The following is a 25,512-nucleotide window of genomic DNA, read 5'->3' on the forward strand; positions in this document are numbered from 1 at the left end:
GATTACATCTTTTGGAGTCATTAGCCAAAGGGTCTTATATACACACCCTACACAGTAGAGGCTCTTGCCAGATCTATTAGTTATCTCACAACCTGATGGCATGACCTTGTTCCTTAAGATACCACAAACTTATGGCACAGAACAAAGGGAAATCAAGCTAGTACTCAGCTAAATGTTGCACCCATACTATTGGCATTTCTAGTGATGAAAGGTTTTATACATGTTGCCAAAGAGGAAAAATTCAGCATTTGCCTTATCCAGCTATAAGCTTTTCCAGCTACAATATACACTAGAGATCTGCCTAAAAGATGTGCCCACTGGTGCAAGAGTGGAATGCATGGTATTGGAATTACCAACCACTTTTTGATTAGATTGAAGACCCATTGTATGAGAAGGAATCTATGGCAGACATTGCCAATGTGGCCAAGAACCTGAGACTAGGTATGTCATGAAACTAGAGGGAAACTAACCACAATTAATCTACTAAATAGCATAGCAATAAAGCAACTCTTAACGACATATTTGCTATACCTATAAATCAATGCATCACTCAACCATCAGTCAAGTTTCTTCTTGCAGTAAGTGATTAATAACACAGAGACTCTCAACTGGACAGTGTGCAGAGAGTAAGAAACTCTAGAAAACTCAGATGTAAATGGGGTGCCTTTATAATGCACTTCCCCTCAAGGTTCAGGGACTGATGCTGAAAAGGAGGCAGAAAGACTGTGAAAATCAGAGATGGGAGATGAATTGAGGGAAACAGTATTTTATAGACACAACTGCCTGAGGCACATAAGAGCTCACAGAGACCATGACAACATGCACAAGACCTGCATGGTTTCAAGTCAGACAGAATCCTAGAATGGAGATGGGGAACTAGGTATATGTTCGTTTGGGTTTCTGTTGCTATGACAACACACCATGACCAACAGCAACTTGAGCAGGAAAGGGTTTACTTTAGCTTGCAGTTCCACATCACTGTTCATCACTGAAGGAAGTCAGGGCAAGAACCTGGAGACAGGAGTTGATACGGATGCCATGGAGGAAAGATGCTCATTGGCTTGTTTTCCATGGCTTATTGGAACTGCTTTCTTATACAGTTGAGGACCACATGGCCAGTGGTGTCATTACACATAGAGGGCTGGTCTCCCCCACATCAATCATTAATTGAGACAATATCTCACAGACTTGCCTATAGGCCTAGCCTATGGATACATTGTTTGTTTGGTTTTTTTTTTTTTTTTTTTTTTGAGTCAGGGTTTCTCTGTGTAGCCTTGGCTGTCCTAGACTTGCTTTGTAGACCAGACTGGCCTAGAACTCACAGAGATCCACCTGCCTCTGCCTCCTGAGTGCTGGAATTAAAGGCATGTGCCACCACGCCCAGCTTGAAGTGTTTTCTTAATGAAAATTCCTTCTTCTCAGATACACATCTATGTTTGTGTCAACTTAACAAAAACTAATCATTTCCAAATCTCTCTGACTATAACAAGAATTAATAACTGGTATGACAACTTATATGTAAATGTTAATTATATTAAAATTGGTTCCTAGGAATGAATTCTGAAAAATACCATATAACAGCTTTGTAGAAATTTGTATCTACAACACAATTGCTTAAATATTAATGTGCAAAGCATTACCCTTTTGAGTTTAAAATAAATGTCAGGAAGTAACTAAAAGTTCCAAAAAATGCTAATTTTATTATTTGAAAAACTTGATAGATGCCACTATCCTGTAGTGTGACCCAGGCTATTTATAGTGATTTAACAGCAGCATGGCACACAGTTCCAAACCTGTATTTTCTTTTCTTCAACCAGCTAAGGAGCTTGATGCCACAAGGTAGCTAATAATTTCTTGTAACCTCACTCTCTGGGCTAAGTTCCAGCATGAATGTAAGCCTTTTAAATGATGTAGAGGCAAAGCCTCATATGTGGAGATGGAGCCTGTGTTCCCGAATTATAAAATACATGATTCAAATGTATTAGTCATCTGTCTTTATATTGTTTTGAAGCATTATTATCATCAAAATAGACATTAAAAATATAAATGCCTGGCCCTAACATAGCACTTTCTTTGTATGTATTCAATGAATTTTTCTAAAATACCTATTTTTCTATATAAGACATAGTAGTATAGATTAAAATCATAAAAGATGACATTTAACAGCAAAAGTAAAGGTGTTTTCTGGTTCTTACATTTGATCACTTATGTACAGCAGAGAAAGCTGCTAACAAAGCCCCCGAAGAAAGAAACCTGCCTGAGGCTGGCTGTTCCTGGTCTTCTGATTCTTAAATTGCATTGCATTTCATGTTTGTGTTAGGGCACTTTGGAAGGAGACCTTTTTGCCAGAAAAAGACTATTACTACAGTCTCTTAAAAAACAACAGTCATGGGGAAGCACATACACCCCCACTTTCTTATCAAGAGTAATCCCTGAGTAAATTTTAAATATTAGTCCTTATATACACAAATACGTGTAGTCCTCACCCATAAATGAAGAAAACTTTTTTTGTAGCAGAGATAGACCATTACAGAAAACTATAACCAATCAATATTCAGAATTGTGAATCCCTCTCCCAAAGACTAGGACACATTGACAACACAACACTCACACTAAAACACAGGGGTCATTGTAGAAGAAGGGGCAGAAGGAATATAAGAGACAGAGGAACAGGAAGTGTGCTATGACTTGTGTCTCCAAGGATTGCCAGAAGCCCCACCAATAAAGTCACACCAATATGACTGCCTAAACATGAGCTACACATGAACATGCTAACAAGGGGAGGGAGGGGCTCAGAAAGCCCTATACCAACAACTATAAGCAACTCAGGGATGATGAAAACAGAATAAATAGCCTTACTCAAGGAAGAGTACACCAATTTGTTTATCTAATATCCTAAAACAACATACATACAAGTAGCATTATACAGACTGAGCAGGTTGTACTTATGTATTTAGGAATTTGCACATGTGTGTGTGTGTGTGTGTGTGTGTGTATGTGTGTGTATGTATGTATGAGAGAGAGAGAGAGAGAGAGAGAGAGAGAGAGAGAGAGAGAGAGAATATGTGAAGCAATTCCTGAAAAAAGTAAACATGAATTGGAAAGAGAGCAGGTATGAGATATGTCAAGGGATGAAAGAGAAGAGGTAGATGTAAAAATATTATAATCTCAAAAATAAAGAAATACAATAACAATGAAATAAAGTCACTCAGGAAGCTGAAAATATAACTAAGAGGTTACAAGAACTTATTGTTCATGCATACAATAGAAGTTCAGTTCCCAGCTCACAGTTGCCTGTACCTCCAGCACCAGGGGATCCCTTTTCTGGCCAGCATGTGCATATATGTACACACACACACACAAAACAAAAATCAAATCTCCTACAAGTAAGAGCACTCATGGTTATATAACTTGAACTTAAGCATCTCTTCATTTTTTTCTTAACTAAATACAAAGAATCATAGAATCAAATAGAAAAGCATTTGTTGGTTGTCCCAATGTCCCTAGATAAATAAACTGCTTTTGTACAGAGAGAGAGCAAAGACTGAAATTTTTTTATGTCTTTTCATTATCATGAAAAATATTGACAAAGGAGCTTGATATATAAGGGTGATGTGCTGTAGCCTAATTTAGGATATTCTAAAATAACTTTCTATGATATATCTTTCCTAGTAAAGAAGATTTCTGATTTAGTGACTATTGCCACTTAATACTCTAAATCCTTGTTTTCAACTTCCAAAGCTCTATTCAATCACTGCTTTCCACAATGGCTATCTATCTAGGACAACCTGTATAAGTCATCACTGAAACATGAAACAAACATTTACAGATAGTTAATAGCTTCATGTTAGTTTAAAGGACATAGCCCAGACAGAAACCATAAAGTTTTCCATCAGAAGGAGGAAACCTGCTTTGATAGATAGATTCATGATATCTCTATGGAAACAAGATTTTTGGTAGAAAGTCAGCAGTCATAAGTGAGCTTAATAAGTCATGAATGCCACATTAGTGTTTCAAAGGCTGCAAGGAGGATTCACAATTAAACTGTAAGAAGAATACAATGAAACACACTGTAAGTAGCCTAAATTCTTTGCCAATGAAGTAACAGACAAGACACTATCTCGCTAAGTCTTGTCCTTGAATTGCAAGTGGCTTCTACATGTAGGGTTTTTCAGTCTTGTTCTTTTCCTTCCTTCCTTCCTTCCTCCTCCTCCTCCTCCTCCTTCTTCAGCTGGGCATATAAATGTCTTAGCTGACTTATTCCAGAATGTCTTCGCAGATACTAGCTTGTTACATTTCACAATAAATACAGTTGTGTACACCCATTTTATAAGTAAATTTTAAAAAAAATAATCAGCAAATACTCTTCTATTTTAATGATGAGTAGCATTGGCTGCAATCTCTTTAGGGAATTGTAAAGACTGAAAGCACAAATTGACACAGTATTAGCCCCTTATTTCCCTTATTTCCTAATCATCAACATCCATTTCTATAGAGTTAAATATAAATGCCTACATTTTTAATTTAACAATATTTAGAATGGTAGATTCTAACAAGTGCTTTTTGCTGTTGTTGTTGGCCTAAGTAACACATACATTTACATCTGGGGTAAAGCAACCAGGCAAGCAAACAAAACAACAAAAACACTAATAACACATACAAATTCACATACAGGCTGCAAGTCAGAGGACAGAAATGAAGTCATTAGTGAAAGACAAGCCAAAACACAAGGTGGTGTGTTGGGGGTGCAGGGCTAGGTGACTAAGAACAGAGAAAGTTCAATGGGCAGGTTAGCTTTGTTTCAGGAGTAGCTTCAGGAGAAAAATGGTGCAACGAACGCCAATATGATGAGAAATGTTTTTGCCTTTGAACTTCTGTGGCTAGTTAATCTTTCAGTATCTTGGTTCCTCTTTTATCCCATGAGGAATCCAACCAAACACTGTGTTTACTGGTCATGCATGCATGCATGAGTGATTTTTAAAAAAATCACTGTGATTGTTAGAGTAGGTTGTGGCAATTTCTGTTGAGTCTCATACATATAGTAAACTAAAAATAATCACTACAGTGACAAGTGTCAATGGTTGCATCTTAGTTTTGTTTTAGATTCCTTTTGAACTAATGTAATTTCCATTCCTGATGGGTTCTCAGCCCCATGCACAGTATGTTGATACAATGATAAGAAGAATAGTTAAGAAGAAATGTGTCCAAGATCAACAAAATTAACATGATTTTCTCATTTCATGCTTTTGTTTCCTTTGATTCAAATGTCTGTTTCTAATGCTTTATGTAGACTTTGTATTTTTATTGTACTTTTGCAAATACTCTGGAGCTGTATTGCTATTGTATATGGGATTTTCCCCATCATCATTTCTACTTTGTTGTTGTTGATGGTTTGGTGTTTGAAGGCAAGAGTAATCCACAGGACATCAACATTGACATTGTTAGGATGATCCCATGTATGTAGGCAGGTGTGTGAATTTAGGATGCTTCATCACAGTAGGCCATGTTCTGTTATGAAGACAGGACTGTTACTTCTATAAGATAAACTACATTAATGCACTTGATCATAATTTAGTGAGGTATACACTCAATGTTAGAAAGGGTCATCAGTGGAAGAAACACCAATGTGTAATGTGCATTTATAAACATAATATTCTATGTATCACTACCATATATAAAACATAAAATATAATATATAAAGTGGCTCATGCATTAAATCTGCTTTTTAATGAACAATCCACTGAAGGTTTCTTTTTCCTCAAAACCTTGGTGGAAATTTGTATATTGGCAGACTTTTCCATAAAATATTCTTGAGGCAGTTTACTTAGACTATAATCCAAAAACAACAGAGAGATGGGTTTCTGCAGGGCCTGGATGCAGGTAGCTACCTCAATTAACCCATTGTCTCATTTCCAAGGTAACTGAAAGAGGAGAGGGTAAATCAGGAAAGGAGCCCAACTGACTTTTGCACAGACATTTTGATAAAGTTCACAGAAAGGTGAGAGCCTTAAAGTCATTAGCAGAGTTTAGGGAGAGACAGAGATGCAGAGGAGCCCAGAGGCTGCCTAGGGATGCCAGCTCCAAAGTCTTGAAAGCTGTGGGGTTTCACGGATGCTTTCATTTGAAAAGCAGCTATGTATTGAATTGAGGTCCCCAGATACAGTAGGTAACTTTTAAAGGACAGTTTCTTCAGTTCTTGTCAAGCATCTAGAGTTATGAGTAGTAACTGACTGAATAGAGACTCTTTTGTAGTTTCATAACTGGTTTTACTATAAAATATTTTTCTTTAAGCTGGTGGTTTTCTATGTCTTTGTTCCTTGACTATGCTTGGTTTGTGACTTTGACTATGTAATTTCTAATGTTAAGTCATAGATGGATGAACGATTTCTCTCAAGTTCTTTTGCACCTACTCTTAGAACACAGTATCCATGATGAGAGGAAGGCCAGGCAGTCCTGTGAAGAGTCCTCCATAGCAACAACCGTAGCTGAGCATCCTCCTCTGTCATTAGACTTTGGAAAGATGGGTAAATAAGTCTACAGAGAGCAGGACATGACATAGCAGGAGCTCATTATCCGTGTTGAACTTTTTTCAAATGCCTAAATCACTGGATTCATTAGCAACATAATATGATTGCTATTTTATTGGGTGATGCTTTATGCAGTATATTTAGCTGGAAGTGTTTTCTGAAAAAAAAACTAAAACTAAAACACACACATGCACACACACACACACACACACACACACACACACACACACACACACACACTTCGGAATATGGATGATATTTTCCTTGTAGACTATTTCCTTCCTCCTTATAGCATTTTACATTTTTAGAAAATTGAGTGATCAAGAACAAACTATACATTGTCCATTCCTTCAATTTATTCTGTTTGTTCATTTACCGAAGGTCAAATGACATGGTGATTGCAATGTAGATGGTAAATCAACAACTCTTCTATAACATGGGTCAGTGTTCAGTTCACTGATACCAACCTTACCAAATTCAGAACTCCTGGGCCAAGGTTCATTTATTAAATGCAATTTGTATCACCTGGGCCCATATTAAGTGTAACATAATATTAAGCTTATTTGTTGCCTGTTTTTGCTTACTTTTTTTTTTTTTTTTTTTTTTTTTGCCTCCTTTTTAGGACAATGGCTGCCAGAAAAACTATCAGGATTTCCTTACTGCCTCTTGTCTCCATGTTAAACCTAGATCCAACTTGTCATGAAATTGGAAAGTATTGTTACAAAACATAAATTAAAAAAGCATTACACTTAGTTCCATATGGGCCAGCATGGAGATTTCCATGGCATGACTGCTCCTGTACATCTGCAGGCCAGCAGTGAGTTGATTGCGTCTTCCTTGGAGATCAAGGGTGGTGAAGATGCTTGGATGAAAATCAAAAGAACATGCACAACGTGGAAATGAAGGATATTTAGGGTTTTCTCTGTTCATACATATGCAAGAGGAGATGCATGTGATGCATACAAAGGTTGGACGTGTCTTCATGGAAACAACAGTGAGAGATATTGGAATTATTCAGTGCTAAATGCTTTCCACACAAAGAACATTTGGGTGGCTCTGGATAATGTCAGACAGAGGTGGCGTTCTGAAAGTCACAAAAAGGATTGCAAGGAAAAACGAGTAGGAAAATCGTATTCCTAAGTAACATGTGAAGCCAAGTATCTAAAACATAAAAGGAAACCTGAACTGTCCTGGGAAGTGATTTGCACATCTGGCTCGTTCAAGGGCTGGTGCCAAGACTTCCTCTTCTACATTGGTATTAGTAGTTCCTCAGCACTGTGTAAATGTCTATGACCTACGTTAAAACCTTAAAAATAGTGTTGCCTGGGAGACTGTGTGTACAGAATTTATGACAACTTCAGATGAGACCAGAATTTTGTCCTAAAGGCCCACATTTGCCCTCACCAAAGATGATCCAGAAATCATTTTCTCAAATAGATTGTGTAATCCATATTTGACTGGCTGGAAGAAAGTCAGTACACATGTCCAGGCAACATTTCAATGTCTTTTCAGGGTTAGCAATTAAAAAGTCTTCAACAAGAGGTTATTTTACCAAATCTTTGTCTTTGACCATTTCCTCATCTTCTAAACAATTTTCACACTTCTCAGTGTGTGGCCTGTAGATAGCAATATTGACCTCAGTGGGGGAACAAATGCAAATTCAAAGCCTTGAATGCTGTTCCAGATCTAGCTCAGTAGCTCAGTAACCCTGGATATGATGATGAGCTTCCCGCTTTAGGACTCCATGGATACCATCTAAAAGCTAAGCTTGAGCACTGTCACACCAGGGTCATGTGTGACCTGTTGACCAAGTAACTCCTCCACATAAAGTTGAGGGAAAGGCAACACCATGTTCAGGAGCCTTTCCCCTGCTTCCTCGCTTGCTCCCTAGTCAATGCTACTTGGCCATTCTCGTTGGAAACTTTGAGACATCAATGTAGGCAGAAAGTACTGAGGCTTACTCTTTGTTCTTTACCTTCCACTATCTCAAGACTCCTTGAGTCTGGTTTCATCCAATTTAGAAAAAGAGCATGCCAGTAAGAGTGAGGCAAAGGGAAGGAAAAAAATCCTGAATGTGATCTCACTAGCTGATGAGATATGCAAGACAGGTCATACGCCATGTGCAACTTAATATATGTTTCTTTTAGTGGATATGTCACACAAAGGGAAAATACATTCCTTAGTAAACAAGAATCAATGATATATATTTGGCTATGTTTTATACTTACTCTGTATGAGAGATATTTATAGCTAATTCTCTATTTCTGATTTTAAATATTTTTATTAAAATAACTCTGATGTCTCTGATGGGGTTGAATAAGACATAGCTTATTCTTACAATTAGGCTTAGTTGTTTAGGAGCTAAGATGATTTTGGGTCAAGACAGATGTTTTAAGTTGATCATGATGAGATATGACAGACACTGATTTTCAGACAGAATTTTAGAAACACCAAGATAGGAAAGATGTTTTCTTCAAGGCTGCCAAACACAAATAGCCAGAACACTAAGATTACAACATTTATATAATTCTTGATCATTTCATGACTCTTCCTGCTGTAGGTCATTTATCGTATATATGTGTAACAATATAAATGTATATGTAAAAAAATTAAAATATTTAATAAAATTACCATTGTGAAAAAAAGTTATACTATGGCATACACCCATAGTCCCAGTTACTCAGTAGCTTGAGGAATGAGAGTAGTTTAAACTCAAAATATTTATTTTTGACATACAAATATTGAAGCATTTTTCTAATGTTTTCATGCTTCTACAATATATAAGAATGTAAGGGCTCTCAGAATGATCTGTTGTGTTAACAAAACACTTCAGGTAACCAGAAGTTCTTCAGTGTTCACTGGTTCAATTCTAGGTTAGAAAGCTCAAGAAACTACCAGAATCTCCCATCATGGCCTCATTTGCTGCCACTTTTGGCAAGAGGTAAGTCATCCTTCCTCAAAACGTATACAGACTCAATGACTTCTCACTGAAAATGGTTGTTATATCTTGATCCTATGGGAAAGAGCAGACAGTGTGTGCATGTGCATGTACACATGTGTGTTCTGTATCCTTTCTGCCATCTCTTTACTTCAAATCTTTAAGCATGTTACTACTGTCCTCACCATATTAAGCTAAAATAATTTGTATACTGATTCTTCTTCATAGAGCAAAAACCTTTCCCCTTTTAAGATAAAATCATGAAATATTTTTCTCCTGAAGTCGGCTTTAAGATTTCTATTTTTAAATTCTTACTGAAATATAAGAATCAACTCTGGGTGGAAAAAGAGTATTAATAATTATTTTGCTTAAAACAATACGTTTACAAACTGTAAGTGTGAATTTTAAAGTCATATCATTCTAAAGTATGCCAATTTTACTCTTCAAAGCCAAAACTTGTTAATGAAAGTCAATTTATACATAGAAAATGAACTCAAGTCTATCATATTAAATACACTCATTAATTAGAACCACTTAATTGATTATGCTTAAACATTTTAAACTAAATTATTTCTCAAATATACTTAACTAATAATCTTTAATGTATATTTGTAATTATGATAAGAATATAGTCAAATAAGAAACAATTGTACTTCACCTAGACTTTCAAGCTATTGGGATATTGCACCTCAAGAAATTTGAGTACATCCAGAAATTTCAAGCTGGGAAAAGGGAAATGATGTTGGTAAAAGCAAGACGAATAACTTGTCTTCTAGACAGAGTTTTCACACTAACTCAAACAGAAAGAACACAGCTACACGTATCACATTACCTGACCTTAAACTATGCTGCAGAGGCATGAGGACAAAGATTTCAGTAGGGTACTAGCACAAAAACAGACTTATAGTTCAATGGAGCATCACAGAGGACCCAGGGATAAACATATACATCTTTGGAACTCAAATTTTGACAAAGCTCAAAACCATTTAATTAATAAATCTGTAAACACTGACATCAGCTTTTAGAATAATGAAATTAGAACCACTCTACTTACTCTACATAAAATTCAATACAAACTCACTCACAGACATTAATTTAAAATTTGAAATTCTAAAACTGTTGAGATAAGCACCAGAATATAAGTACATGCAGAAAAATACTGATTAGAACTCTAATTGCACAGGAAACAAGAATTGTCCAATAATTGACAAGTGAAGTTATAAGAAATTCAAAAGCTTTTTCACAGCACATGAAAACTATCACAAGCATGAATAGACAGTAAACAAAATCGGATAAAAATCATCATTGCCAATATACTTTAGACAATTAGTTATTTTTAGAATTATAAAGGAGCTATAAAAATTAAATATAAAAAATTTCTGCCAACTAGTAAGTGAGACAAGGTTATGAATATAAAATTCCCAAGAGAGGAAATACCAATTTCCAATGCCAATTTGTTATTCATTCATATATTTGTTTATTTATTTATTTTTATGTGTATGAATTTTTTTACATGCCTTGTGCCCCCAGAGGCTGGAAAAAAAGTATTGGATCACCTGGAACTGAAGACAGAGATGATTTTGAGACATGATGTGGGTGCTGAGAATTGAGCTGTGGTTCTCAGCAAGAGCAGCCAATCCTCCTAACTTCTGTGTGATCACCACAAGTCTTTCACAATAAATAATTTTAGTCACTGGCGAAATGAAAATTAAAAATTCTTTGGGATTCCATAAAATTCTAGTTGCTTGACTGACAGCAAGTAAACAAATAACAAGAAGTCTTGATGACAATGTAAGAGAAAAGAACTCTTATTTACTGTTGGGAGGAGTGTAAGCTGGTGAAGCCACTAAGGACATCATTGTAGAGGCCACCCAGAAACTAAAACTAGGATTACCATCTGCACCATCTATATCACTCCTAGGTAAAGCCCAAAGGATTCTATATCCTATGCCACAGATACCTGCACATCTCATGTTCATTTCTGCATGCTCTAGTGGGGCATCTGTTACTGTGGTAAAAGCAACCTGGAGAGCAACGGTTTATTTGACTTATAGGTTACAGTGCACTATCAAGGAAAGCCGGGGCAGGGACTTTAGGCAGGCACCTAGAGGCAGGAATGGAAACAGAAACCAACGAGAACACTACTTAGCAGCTTGCTTCCCCTGAGCTACTTTTCTTATATAGTCAAGGCTAACATGTCTAAGGATGGCACTGTCCATACTGGACCAGACTCTCCTACATCATCTAACAGTCAAGAAAATGTACTAAGGACATTCCTACAGGCCAATCTGATAGAATCATTTTGTCAGCTGAGGTTTTCTTCTTCCAGGTGATTCAGCTAGTGTCAAGTTGGCAAGAACTCTGTATAATAACAATCAAATTGATGGCCAAGATATCTATCTCATCAATGAATAATGAAAATGTAATGTATTTGCACATAACATTTTATTCACCTCTAAGGAAACTTGCAGGAAATGGATAGACCCAGAAACTAGGTATTGTAGTCTAACCTAGTCTCAGACAGACAGATAATGCATACCTTTTCTGATATGTAAATCCTAGTTTCTAATAGTTGAATATGTTTAATTATATGGGGATATGTGTGAGCTGAGGCCAGGAAACTAGGAGGGGGCCCACGAGATGAGGGTGAAGGCAGAGACTTTAGGAGATGGGGCGTGAGAGCACATGAAATGTAAATGAACAGGAAACAGTGAGGAGGAGGAGGAGGAGGAGGAGGAGGAGAGTACCTCAAGGATGAGGAGTGCCTGAGAGACGGGTAGAGACAAACATGGGGGTACGTGTGGAGAGAGTAGCCAAACTACATATGAGCAAGTCAAAATGAAACCAGTTGCTTCACAAACTAGTGTTAAAAACACACAATAGGCTAATATTTACCAATTAAAAAATAAAAAGCGCTGCAAGATATCTCAGTCAATAGTTTAGAAAAGAGAAAACTGTAAAAAGACCAAACTTATAAATAAGAGTTATAAAAAAGAAACCCAAACTTTTACTAATCTAAGAGGAGAACAGAAGGAAAACGAGAAGGTCCAGAAAACACCTCCACATATCATGTAATAGTCAAAATACTGAACGTATGGAACGAAGACAAAATAATAACATTTGCAAGAAAGAGAAACTTACATATAAAGGATGCCCAGCAGAACAATAGCTATTTTTCAATAGAGACTGTGGAAACAGTAGGGCTTGGGCCGTTTTTCTACAAATTATGAATGACCGAAGTTGACAACGCAGCTTGCTATACCCAGAAAAACTGTAATTTGCTATGCCATAGATCAGTTTCCTGCTCGGCCATCTTCATAGAAGCTTCCAACTACAGTAGATGGAAATAAATACCAATGTGGAGAAGATGCAGAGGGTGAGAGACTTTGGAACACGTAGTCCTAAATAGGATGTCTCTATAAAAATATTTTTTAAAGGATAAAACTGACTAAGATGAATATAGGTTAACAGTTTACATTTATTGCTGTAGGTGGCGCACGCCTTTAATTCAGCACTTGGGAGGCAGAGGCAGAGGAAGAGGCAGGTTGATCACTGTGAGTTTGAGTCCAGCCTGGTCCAGGACAGCTAAGACTACACAGAGAAACCCTGTCTCAAAATACCAAAAAGTAAAATAAAATAAAATAAAAATAAAAATAAATAAAAAATAAAAATATTTTTAAGAAATAAACTGAGTAAGATGAATATAGGTTAACAGTTTACATTTATTGCTGCAAGTGGGTCAGAACACTTCATCTCCCACTGTTAACTGCGTCTCTGGAAGAGATGTCTGTCTTCTCAGTCCTGAATGTAGCAGACACATTTGTTCCACAAACCTCTAACTGAAGTGATTATGGCCTTCATTCATGCATGAAGGGAGAGGCATTGTCTCTACAAAAAAATGGATTTAAATGTCTTGGGAAAACTTTTTCAAAGAAAGTTCATTAACAAGTGTTGGAAGAGGCAGATGAAATTGATGAGAAAACTAGGAAAATCACTTCAATATAGAGGGGGTTAATGCATTATTTTTTAGTCATTCAGTTTAGCCATCCAATTTTCGAAAGGAAATCTGATTAGTGTAGAAATTGTGCCATGTTATATGGAGAAAATGTCAAATATAACTTTAACTTAGAGATAAAAATGCATTCATTTCAGTGTGCTTGCATGCTGTACTTGAGAATAGTAATGAAATTCCACATATCTGTCAATAAGAGTTGGCTCAAAAAGTGATAGAGAATTTTACACAGTGTGATATTAGCATGGGCATCTTTTATATTTGCCTTCTTTGTATATTCCACATATGCCTCCGTTCCCATTTATTAATTTAATCACTGTTGCTTCAGATTATTTTTACACTATAAAAAAATGAAAAGGAGTCCATAGAAGTGAGTTGATATGCCTTTGATTTTAATTATCAGCTACCCAACGCATTGTAGAAAATTACATGAAAATCCTTACAGTTAGTTGATCAGTGTACCTTCCTGTCCTAACACTCCATTAATACATAAGGCACTTTTCTTTGAAGACATCAGCATTAATCTTCTGAATCATTGTTCTTCGCTCTTTTCCCTTGCTTCTTACCTACTTGACTACATAGATGATAGATAGATAGATAGGTAGATAGATAGATAGATAGAGTTTAATTTATATATAGTTTAATTTTATATATGTCAAAGAATATAATATTATATTATAATATATTTTTCAATTCACTTTGGAACTTTAACTTAACCCCAACTCAACTCCTCTGTTTTCCATGGATAACAAAAGCACTGCAAAGTGTTTTTACAAACCCAGAACTTGGAATCAAACCACATAACAGGCAGGCCTCGGGAATTGACATGTTTATAACATCATTTAGTATTTTTCTCTGTCCACTGTACTCTGACCCCCATGCCTACACATGTGTTCTTTGTTTCAATCTAGAGCATAAGGGTTGACTGATTTTTCCTTTAGTTTTCTTTAGTTGCAACAGTAGAGCAAAGGAAACAGTTTGTTGTTTTCTTTTTGTTTTATCAAATGTGAGAACAGGCATTTCTTCAGTTCAGAATGGTCTCTAGTTTTTCATTTCATAAATCAATTTTTTACAGCAATGGAGGTGATTTAAGCTCCTTGAAATCCCATCCACTTTCTATATACCCTTACAAAGTGCCGGGGAGGAACCGGCTTATTTATTGGTAAGTGTGTAGACAGGAATAACACACAGAGCACATAAGAGATACAATGTGAGCACATATGCATTTTCTGTATTAAAAGCCATGTCTTATTCACAGTTATGTTCCTGTCCCTGCTGCAAGTGACAGGCTTAGTAGAATCCCTAAGTTGGGTTCAGTTTGTATTTCATCTTGCAAAAAATTATTAAAAATTTTGGCCTATGGGTCTTCCTATTTTTATTTCCTGAGAAAACACAGTTTTATCTTGCGGATATCAACATAATGATTGTACACATATCATTTAAGGGATAGAGTATTAAATATGTATTATAAAATCACTTTGTTTTGAAACACAAACAGTTCTTTAAAAAAAAAAAACTTCTGACAGGATTTCCACATAAAAAAGAAAAAAAATCAATTTTCAAGATTTCCCCAAGATTACAATTAAAAATTCTATCCCTCCTTAGTTTTGAAAAATAAAATAAGATAAAATTTTATATATTTTCTGGAAATGAATGAATATAAATAGAAATTTCAAACATATATACACGCATATTCATTCAAACATACATACATACATACATACATACATACATACATACATACATACATAATATTTTCTGGAAACTAGGAAGGATAAAGTATTATTAGGCTGGTGAACTCTTTCTAGATGTAAGAACTCCAAGCCAGTACATCTTTCCTCAAAACTCTGCCCTCTCAACAGTCCCTCATGACACCTAGAATTTGTGTGATTAAGGAGGTTTTTAACCCATACTCCTTCTGTTTTAATTTAAAGCTGATTTTCCCATGTTTGTATTGACTATTAACCTCACTGTCTAACAGTACATGGCACATAAGAAAGAACCAAGAAGTATGTATCGAACTAATGATTCGATCAAGAGCAATCAGACAACTGTTTATGAGGCTGTTTGATGAAGTAAACCAGCCAGAAAACAATCGCAGTACACCTGCCTAGCTGGCGAAGAGCATTTCACACACATTTCAAAAGAAAAGCCTCATGCTTGCCTCCTAACCCACTGCACTGGGGTGTCTCTGCTTTGTAGAGTTATAAGGTACAGAGTTATCCTTTGGTCTATCTGAGAAAAAGCTTTGGGCAGGCATTTAACACTATCATGCGCAGCTTTCTTCACTAGTAAATATTTCTAAATACAGATTGATTATTTTCTTTTATCAAGTTGTTTGCCATCTTACTTAAGTAGAGAGCCAGACTGATGGGTGGATACAAACACAGGCACATGAACATATATTTACAGAATCAAGCATACCTATTGTATATGGTGTGCAGACAAATAAACCTTGCTCACATTTGTTTCTCAGCTCCCTAAAAGACTTTTGTTTACAGCTTTGCATTATAGAGCTAAAGCTTTCGGTTAAGCATTTCTAACAGCTTCATAATTAAAGACGAGACATGTGGGCAATCCAGTTAAAGCTGAGGCTTTATTCCTGACAGTGGCGCACATCACCTACGAGATTCTTTTACATAGCTAAAGTGTCTTACATGTATCCCTGTAATCACACAAGAGGTCTTGTCAGAGGGAAACGTAGCATGAAAACTGTTGATCACCTAACCCTTAGTCTATGCTGCCCTAGCCCGGAAGGCTTCCCCAGGCCAGCACAGGGGCCCTTGGCTTATACATCATGTGCCACTGTATCCTAACCTTTTACACCATCCAGGTTCTCTATTTAAATTTCTGTTTCCCTGAAATAACCTCCTTGACTAAATATCACAAAGTTTAAAAACACGAGTATTACAGTATTCACATGTCATCAGATTATTCTCTGTGTGGGAGGCTTTTCATGTGTCTGGCTGAATAGAGTGAATGCAGGGTTTTTTTCCCTGCAGTTCAACCACATCAGGAGGACTCTCTAGCTCTATTCACTACCACTAGAGGATGTCACCAGCGACCTAGCATGAGGGAAGGAAGAGGTACAGTCTTCACCACAGCACCATACACAAGCCAACATTGTAGGAGTTGACAGAGCCTGATATTATGGTTCTGGTTGTCATGAAGCAGAGGTGACATGGTCCCCCAGTTCCTGTAAATCAGTGAGACTTTTTAACCATGATGTGAAGGAATAGTCTGCAAGTTGTAAAATGTTCCCTTTACAATACTTGGTTATTTTCTGTGTTCTGTGGTCCTAATAAACTAAAATGTTTTAGCATTTTGTATCTGTATGTCTTTCATTATTTACGGCAGTTACCACTGAAGGTAACAGAGACTAAGTGCAGCATACCTTAAAGGAGAAAAACTCTATAGTATTGGCTTGCCGGTGTAGTGGCAAAGTAAAAAAAAATTAGGTGGCATTGGCAAGACAGACATATACATCAAAGAAACAAAATCAAAGCTCTAAACATTAGCATAGATAACTTCAACCATTGTATATTTGACAAAGATGACCAAACCTAGGATTTTAAAAGAAGGGATCATCAAGAAACTGTGCTGGAGAAGCTGGCTGCCCACATGGAGAAGAATGACATTAGATCCATACTTAGCACCTTGCAAAGAAAGTAACTCCAACTGGATCAAAGACCTAAATGTGAAACCTGAGCATGGGAAAGGGGAAAAAAAAAACAAAGTCAATACTCTACATGATATAGGTGTAGGTAGGACTTACTTAATAGCAGTCTATTTGTTCAAGAATTAAAGCCAGCAATTAACAAGTGGGGCTTCTTGAACCAAGACAATTCAGCACACATAATGAAACAAAATGTCCATTGAACAGGAAGCTCACAGAATCAGAAAGAAAGAAAGAAAGAAAGAAAGAAAGAAAGAAAGAAAGAAAGAAAGAAAGACCCAACAACAACACAACAACCAACCAACCCACCAACCAAACATCATTCAATAGAAAATGGGCCAGTACTTAAACAGAGAGTTCTCAAAGAAGAAACAAAATGGAAATATCTCCAAAAAAAAGTTCACTGTCCCTAGCATTTAAGGAAATAAAAATCAAAACAAATTTGAGATTTCATTTTTCCCCATTCAGAATGACAGATCAACAAAACAATGAAGGCCACATGATGAAGGGCTATGAAGGAAAGGTCGCTCCCATTGACTCTTGGTGGGAATGTAAATTGGTGTAATCACTCTGGAAATCAGTGTTCAGAATCCTCAAGAGGGAAAAAACTAACAAAAATCAATCTCCCATATGATCTAGTTATATTCATCCTTTATACATACATGAAGGACTGAACATCCTATCCCACAGATACTTGCTCAGCCATGTTAGTTGCTGCTCTACTTACAATAGCTAGGGAGTAAAAACAATCTAAATCCCCTTCAGCAAATTAATGCATAATGAAAATGTGGCACTTATATACTATGCAATATTATTAAGATGTAAAGAAAAATTAAATCATGAACTCTTCAGATTAATGGATGGAACTATTTCAAACTTTTTAATGAGTGATAGTGATGTGGTATTTCTGTGTTGGTTAACCTAAATGTTTATCAGAACCAATTTGGTTTAAGAAAACATTAACTTGCCATACTAAATGTTAGGCTACATTAGTCCGTTACTATTTAAATAGTAAGATTTTTGAATTTACATGTTACCTGGACAAAGCATCAACAGACATATTGGATAGGTGTCTCTAGTCTTTTGTCCACAAATTATCTCAACAAATGATTTTCATTTTTTTTCTTGATAATAAAAATTGCTTGCCTGACTCTCTTTGATCTATGAAAAATTATAGAATACAAAGTGAGTAGTTATGATGTGGTTCAGTGAACACCATCCCTAAAACTAGTGTGTGGTTACACAATTTATCAGTGGCCACAACACTTTCAGGCTGAAGTGAAGACAGATGTGAGAACCTTTGGATGGAACTTTCTGCTATTCAGTATCTGACTTGTAAATTGTTGGCCTTCAGTGATACTAGATTAACCGCAGCAGTAAATCAAACTGATATGACTTTCAAACGATGCTGACTTCTTACATAAATACTTTTTAACTTCCCTTAAAACTCTTTGATGGGACTCTTATTCTCAATTTTGTCTAAATATTTATTAAAAAATAGAGTCCTTATTTCAGAAAGCCGACCAAGAACAACTTCTTCCATAGAAACCCCATAGGGAAATGGGGCCGGATGCAGGCCATCACTGAAAATGAACGGGCCTAAGAAGGGGTGGTCCACGAAGGCAGATAAACACCACACGATTTGGGTACTTCTCTGAATGCTCTCCAAACCTTCCTGGCCTGGAAATCACACACAATCGCCCTCCTGCTGTGTCCCTCATCCTCCTGGTCCCCACCAGCAGTAAACAACAGTACAGGGGGTTCTCATGCCTTGGATAAGCCCGCTTCGCCCCTGACTGAAGAAACCGCATGCCAAAGTATACAATTCAACCGAGAAAGTGCAACTGAACCTATTTGAACCTTAGAAAATGCTAGCATGTAGAACTGGAATGATTTTCAGAGTGCGTATAACTTTTGACCAAGATGCACAGTGCCAAAACTATGAACTAGATACTTCAGTCTTAAAGAAATAGTAACAAACACAGTGAAAAACATATCCACAGCACAATAAAAAATACTTAAAAAATAGAAAGCACAATCTGGGGATCTTTTGAGGATGTATAGGAGATCAGCTTGGGCACATGTCGATGAACGGTGGGTGAATGAGCCCTCGCTGCTAACCTGGGGTCACACCAAGCACACGTATGGATATATAGAAAAGCTGTAGTTTTGGCTGCTTGATTTTTTTTTCTAAGTTTCAGTCCAACAGAATAAAGGATTAAGAGGAATAGGCTTTTGTAAATGAAATGGGCCCAGTGGGCTCCTCATTGTTCATAAATATTTTCTTGGTGTTCATTCTTCCTGTTCAATATAACAGAAAAAGTGCCTTGTAAAATTAAAAACAAATACTATATTTTCCCTTACTCACATATGCTCCCTGTACACACATCCTTCCTGTACACATTTTTTCTGGATACACATATCAGCCAATATACATATATTCTCCTTTCTACACAAAATACTTTTCTCCAGATGTTATTGCTTTCACATTTTTTAAAAATAATTCTGTAAAGAAGTGAAATTCATTCTCTCCATGCATAAGACAAACTCTTGATAAATACTAAAATTTTATTTTAATTCTATTGCTTCTGGAATAAGTATATGTTTATACATTGGTCAACATCTTTACAATTATTGGCTTTAAAAAATATGTACATTAATCTGTACTTTCAGCCCACTCAGGTAATTAAGGTTTACTCCTTCTCAAGTCTCTAATGGGTTTGAAGACCAAAGAGTTTAGTCTTACAATTAGGCTTAGTTGTGTAGGGATTTGGATGTTTTTAGATCTAGATAGATGTTTTAAGTTAATAGAGATGAGATATGATGGGTTTGATTTTTATTCAGAATTTTAGACTCACCAAGATAGGAAAGATGTTTTCTTCAAGTTTGGCAAATACAAATAGCTAAAGCACTATGAATGTAAAACATTTATATAATTCCTGATTGTTTCATTGTTCTTTCTGCTGTATGTAGCTCATTTTCTTTAAATTTAAATAATATAAATGTATATGTAAAAAAAAGAAATATAACAAATTTTTTTTAATTTTAAGTTTTATAATCTCATTTTTCTTATCTTGAGATATGTTTTTGGTTACTTGTAAGCTTTTTGGTACTCGTTATAAATTTTCATTTGAAGACGTGCTAATGGCATAGTTGTTATCCACTGCCACTTTTTAAAAACAATTTCTTTTATTAAATATTTTTACATATACCACTGTCACTTTTTATCATCTTTTCTAAAGTGTCATTTTTGCTTTATAAAAGCTCTCTTATATCTTGTACTTCCTTTTTGGTCATTTTGCTGAATTAGCTGTTACTGCCAATAATTTGGATTTGTTTCTTTTAAAAATATTTTAAACATAAAATTAGTGCAAAGTAATAATAAAATGAGCTTAACAACAATTTGACATCATCTTATCCTTTTGTTTTGGGTCTTATTTACTAATTTTAATTTTTAACCTTTTAGATGAAATTCCATCAAACCAAAAGCTAGGTAAATCCAGAGGAGTTTAAATATTTTCTTCTAAAAAACCCCCAACACAAAAACCAAAAAACCCTGACTTGTATGAATCATATATTTGACATCTTACCAGTCCCATGTTTGTTTGCTTGTTTGCTTGTTTGTTTGTTTCTGATGGTTACAGAAATGAAGCCATACTGCCTCAGTCTCTTGCCTTCTGTTACTGAGATAAACATCATGACCAACAGCAACTAGGGAAGGAAAGGCTTTATATCATCTTCCAACCCCAAGATCACAATAATGACACTAAGGCAAGTCAGGCTAGAAACATAAGCAAGAACTTGGAGGCAAGAACTGAAGCAAAAACCATAGAAGAATGCTGACCTTCCTTCCTCTCATGCTTTGCTATTCCACCCAGCATCCTGTGCCCAGTGGTGGCACCACCCACAGTGGGCTTTCCCTCCCACGTCACTCAGTAGTCAAGAAGATGCCCTATCGACTTGCCGACAGAAATTTGATACAGACACTTGCTCAGTTGAGCTTTCTTCTTCCCAGATGAGTTTCTCTTGGGTCAATCTGACATATCCCAGAAAATTTCAATTAAAAAAAAAAAACAATAAACTCAGAGATAAACTCAAAAAGGCAGAACTTCACTAGAAAGGCAGTGACTGTTCCACCCCAAGCACTCTGGCATGTATTACCAATGGTAACTGAGAGGGAACAGATCCAAAGTCCCTTCCAAGTCCTTCCTGAGTTTGCACAGACCAGAGCATACATTCATAAATGCCTGCCCCCATGACAGAGAAGGCTAGAAAGGCAGACGTCCACATTCAGCAGCCAGAACCCTTCACAGGGGGACACTGTTAAAAAGTTCGTTAGGCAGCCCTTGAGACTGCCTCTCATCCTTCTCCTGATCACTCTCTAGATACTCAGGGACATATTCTTTTTTATGGCTTGTCAAAGTAAGAAAATAAGTAAATAGTAGTCAGAAGAGAAATCAAAGTGGACATTACTAAGAAGATTAAAAATAATAAGATGTCGGATAATATGGAACTAGTTTTTTGCTACAGAACATTACTTGCAACTCTAATCTCTCTAATTGACATATTAATTTTTATGAAAAATACGTAGTTCAAATATACTCAAGAAGTAATAATACGTATGACTTATGCACCAAAGTAACTTTTAAAGTTGCCAGACATCAATTTTAGTTAGTTTTAGCTTGTCACCTTGACACAGGCCAGAGTTAGCTGAGGGACTCTGGATAGAGAGATAGCCTCTGTCAGACTGCCCTGTGCACATGTCTCTGGTGGCATTTTCTTGATGGCTAATCGGTTTAGAGGAGTCCATCCCACTGTAGGCAGTACATCCTTAAACAGGTGGACCTGGCTATTTAAGAAGAAAGGTACCTGGATGCTGTCAGGGGAAGAAGCCAGAAAGGATGCTCCTCTGTGCTTTCTGCTTCAAGCTCTAGCCTGGAGTGCCTGCCTGTTTGGATTCCCTCCATGATGGGCTGTAACTTCTAAGACAGAATTAACATTTCTTTTCAAAGTTGCTTTTGGTCATTGTATTTATCACAGCTGCAGAGAGCAGACTAAAGCAGATGTTCATTCCTGTTTTATGAAAGACCTTTTAAGAGGAGCCTGGGCAAATCTTCAGTGGTGTATTTAGATAACACCAACATGATTAGAAAACAGAAGGACACATAACTGGCATATGGACCATAAAACAGCTCATCAAAGGTTTGATAATAAGGCTGATGAGATGATTCAACATGGGAAACACTTGCTGAACATGTATGATGGCCAGAGTTGGATCTCAGAATCCACATAAAGTTGGAAAGACAGAACTGAATACGCAAAACTGTTAGAGAATAGACATGCCATATCTCAGACACACACACACACACACACACACACACACACACACACTCTCTCTCACACACACATTCACTTGCATATACATGCACATGTGCACATAAACACACACAATAGATAAACAAAATCATATAACATATTCAACACAATGTCATATGTATGTATAAAGCAAATAACCATACATATACCTACATGCACATAGATGTATGAGGATGTGTGGACATCCTCACAAATTATATTTTTAAAATTTCATTGTCATGCCTTAAAAATATCCTCCTGCCTTTTCCTACTGCCATTCCTGTAGTGCAGTCAATATAACATCACACAATTACGTACAAACATATCAAGTATGCATGGACACATTTGTATGTGTTTATTATTTCTTTTTTGTCCTGTTTCTTAGTTTAAGATTTATTTATTTATTATGTATACAGCATTCTATCTGATTGCCAGATGAGAGCACCAGATCTCATCATAGATGGTTGTGAGCTACCATGTGGTTGCTGGGAATTGAACCCATGACCTTTGAAAGAGCAATCAGTGCTCTTAACCTCTGAGTCATCTCTCCAGACCCCCTGCTTATTATTTCTAAGAATGATGATGGTTTGTTTCTTTGTCATAAATATCTGATGCTAACAGATACAGTGTCATTTTAAATAACCCCAATCATTATTTCTATCAATCTAATTTGCACATGAAGCTTTTGACACTGATGGTTTTATAATTTTAATGTTTAGTGATTCTTAGATACCTGACCAAGTGTCTAAATAATGAAATTAAATAGCACTATAGTTTGGATCTGGAGTGTTTCACAATGGCCATGCATTAAAATCTTGCTCAATAGCATATTGTTATGTAGGAAGGTGGTAGATGGAACCATTTAGAGGTCGGGCCTCACTGGAGAGAGCTATGTTTTGGAGGTGCTCCTCATCCTTTCTGGTCTCTCCCATCACTGAGCCAACACAAGTCTAACAGCTTACTCTATGTATTTCCACCAAAAATCCTCTTTAATTCCTGCCCAAAAGCAATGGACTAACTGTCCATGGCCTGAGGTCTTCAAAATAGTAGGCTAAAATCAAACTTTTCTCCATATAAGCTTGCTTATTTCTGGCATTTGTTATAGCATTGGAGAGTTGATTAACACAAATAAGCTGTCTTGTCCTGTCTCAATCCAATGAGTATTTCCCATGGACTTGCTTGTAGGTCTTATAGAGCATAGAAAGTTCACACAGCTAAGAATGGAGTGCAGAAAGCTTTGTTGCTGGATGTGAACAGCCTGGACTCTACCTGTGGCTCTATATTAACTGCTCGCTATGGTGCACATACTCTGTAGGTTTATGCATGACATCAACCAAACCAAGGCTGGTAGTTAGAGCCTCATTTCAAAGGACAGAAGTAATCTGTACATGAGTCTTAACTGTACTCAGCATCCCTGCCCACAAACTGAAAACAAAGGCTGATTCTCTCTGTTCTTTCCCAAGGGCCTTTCTTCTGGGCAAGGACAGTACTATCTCTACATCCCAAGTGGGTTTAAATAAACAAGGTGCTGTTTCAAGCTTAGCCTCTCACTAATACCCCACTGCTCATTCCTGTGCTTCAGTAGTAGTTACTATGGAATTGTGGGAGTTCCTGATGGAAATACTTAACACCCCCATAAGATAGTTTGGACTATGTCCCCCTTGTTCAGTTGTTTCCTTGATTCATCGGCTATATTTCATTTAATTGAAAAATTTCAAAAAGTTTCAATCTAATAAAGTTATCCTTTCTTCACCAGGCCTATCACTGACTTAGTCTCCTTAACATTCTTTTTTCCTGCAATCTCAACAGTACAGCGAGAGAGGGAAGAGACACACTTTATCATCTTGTTCCAAATAAACTTCCTGATATTGGAAGCTCGTGATGTCCTCTGAAATTGAAAGCTTTTGACACATCCCACATTCTTTCCCGAGGCACCTGCTACATGCACTTTGCTAGAACGCAGTGGCGTTGAATGTTGTATGCTTTGAGTGCTGTACACGCCTGTGCTATGCACTCCACATGCAGTCTACACAGCGTCACATGCTTTGTATTCTTACTCGTGGTTACACACTGTGGACATGTGGATCTAAAAGGAAGCAGCAATACTCTTTAACATGTGCCAGACACACAGCAGGTGGCAAACATTTTGCTAGTTGTTCTATCTGTTTAAATTTGTTTAATCGTCACAAATTCGGACTACTCTAATCTTCATTTTGTTAAAGAAGAGCTCAATGTCTATCAGAATTTGAGCCATGGTCTTTGAGTTTTCGAGAGAAACCTAAATGGTATCTAGGCTGAAAATACTATATCAAATATTTATACAATCTCTGCCTTGTTGCTGCTCATTTGCGTGGATATTTATTTACCCCAGAAGTAGGTTAAAATGAAATTTTCTCTCTTGTGTTGGAAAACAAGGAGATATACAGAGGAGATTCTTGGAGACTCGTACGTGGAATTGTCAAACAGTACAAGGCAAAATAAATGTGTGTGGGAAAAATTCCAGTAACTCAAAGTGAAGAATAAATTACAAATGGCCACATGGAAATTTGTCATAGCGTCTGGTGAGTGGGATGGTTTTCTAATCATTTTTATGAAGAGAAACAAGTTCGTCACTTACAGGCCTCTGCCTCCAACTCCATCTCTGGTATCATGGTCAATGTCTAAACAAGGGCCCTTTCTTTTTCCACGCCACGAATGTGCCTTGAGGTGTGTTGACATTTTCCAAGCCTGCGGTCTCAAAGGCCTTTTGCCAGCACCGCGTGGATCCCAAGCTCTGACCCTTTAGTCTACCCACTTCCTCGCAGTGCCACTGATTCCATGTTCACCTCCAAATTCATCCAAACCCATTCCAGCCAGGGCCTGACACCACACAGAGTCCTAGGTGAGACTGTCTTGGTTTCCTCAGGGAAATCAAAGCCAGTCCGACAAACGAGCTGATGCCCTCAGAGAAAAAGGTGTCACAGAACCACATTTAGGTCTTGCAACTTACACTATTATGAGTGAG

General features: G+C 36.8%; 1 long non-coding RNA gene across 2 annotated transcripts in view; it reads left to right on the top strand.

Annotated features, from left to right (window-relative positions):
• LOC311595170 overlaps nucleotides 1–11,108 on the top strand; it is a 20,681-nt gene extending 9,573 nt beyond the window's left edge. For both annotated transcript variants that reach the window (XR_014778341.1, XR_014778342.1), the window contains exons 2-4: nucleotides 7,150–7,782; nucleotides 9,401–9,468; nucleotides 10,996–11,108. This is a non-coding gene — a long non-coding RNA (uncharacterized lncRNA). The remainder of the gene's footprint in view (nucleotides 1–7,149; nucleotides 7,783–9,400; nucleotides 9,469–10,995) is intronic.
• The last annotated feature ends 14,404 nt before the right edge of the window (nucleotides 11,109–25,512 follow it).

This window comes from Acomys minous, assembly GCF_964271855.1.
Source record: "Acomys minous genome assembly, chromosome: 3".
NCBI lineage: Eukaryota > Metazoa > Chordata > Mammalia > Rodentia > Muridae > Acomys > Acomys minous.